The following is a 1,366-nucleotide window of genomic DNA, read 5'->3' on the forward strand; positions in this document are numbered from 1 at the left end:
TCAAAAACATTTCCCTAGACTTTCATAAATAATGCACGATACCCTTTCATGTGGCCGGCCTGCACAAGTTCCGGTGCTTTGGTGGGGTTAATGTCTGGTAGAAGCATTGCCAAGTGCAAGCTGATACTGAGAATCAACGGAGGAAACGTGCTCTCCACCACTTATCTGAGGACTGTAGTCTGGGAGGCACCACACCCTTCAGTTAGGACCCTCAAGGAATTTGGATTCTTGCCTCTAAATGCCTCTAATTAATTGCTCCCTCTGACTTCCTCCTCAAGGGTGAATTCAACAGGTTTTCCTAGCTATCCTGGAAGCACTCTGTCTTACTGTGCAACCAGCCCTCTCCTACCCTTACTTCTCTTTTAAAAACTCTTTAATAAATTCTTTTATTTAAAAAAACATTGACGTGTGAGAGATACATCAATTGGTCACCTCTCCCACATCCTCAGCGGGGGGCTTGGCCTGCAGCCCAGGCATGTGCCCTGACTGGGAATCGAACAGATGACCTTTCGGTTCCCAGGCTGGTGCTCAAGCCACTGAGCCACACCAGCCAGGGTAATAAATTCTTTTCTGTAGCTTCCCAGATGGTGTATTCCCTCCTGGTCCCCTCCTATCCCTCTTCCTCTCGTTTTCAGTTTCTCCCAAGCCTTTCCCCTTCTTGGTGAAACTGTCAGCTGTCTCGGCATCAGCTCTCACCCAATGCTCCTGACTGACAAATCCCTGGGCCCTGACCCAGGTTTCCGGTTACCCGATGCAGCTCGGTACATGTCTAAACCCAAACTCATCATTCTTCCCCCGACTCAAATCTCTACCCTGCATCTTTTTAGGCTAGAAACCTTGGCCCCACATTTGTTTCTTTCTCTCCTACAATCATCTCATTCATTCAGGTGCCACGGTAGCTGCTGAATCTTTGGCCTACTTTCCATTCACAGAGAGACACTTCTCTCCCAGGGGATGTGGTCCATCTTAGTTAGACTCCTGCACACCTTTCCTAGCTTGTTCTCTGCCCCCAGCCTGCTTCCTCCAAACCAGCCTGCCTAGTGGAGTTGCTTGGCAAATGCTCTACGGCAAGTTCTGATTGTGTCACGTCCCTGCTCAAAACTCTTAAATTGCTCCCTGGTGCTTATAAAATAAAGTCCAAACCACTCCTCATCCATCCATGCAGGCAATGCAGTGTAGCAAAAGGGGCAAAAGTGAGTGAATTAGAGAGGTATCAGTTCCAATTTCTGAGCTTTGCGCAGTGGCAGTATCGTAGCCAATGAGGTTTATCCGAGGCGCGATTATTGCTAATTGAAAACTTTTCCCAGTTCCAATTTCTGCTTTCATCATATACTAGAATTATGGCTTTGGGCATATGTCCAAACTT

The 1,366-nt window shown here is 47.5% G+C and overlaps 1 non-coding gene across 1 annotated transcript; it reads left to right on the top strand.

The window, feature by feature from the left end:
* The first annotated feature begins 1,229 nt into the window (after window positions 1–1,229).
* LOC114504480 lies at window positions 1,230–1,366 on the top strand. Its single transcript, XR_003685227.1, has one exon. It is a non-coding gene; the product is annotated as a U4 spliceosomal RNA (small nuclear RNA).

This window comes from Phyllostomus discolor, chromosome 8 (assembly GCF_004126475.2).
Source record: "Phyllostomus discolor isolate MPI-MPIP mPhyDis1 chromosome 8, mPhyDis1.pri.v3, whole genome shotgun sequence".
In the NCBI taxonomy this organism is placed as follows: Eukaryota; Metazoa; Chordata; class Mammalia; order Chiroptera; family Phyllostomidae; genus Phyllostomus; species Phyllostomus discolor.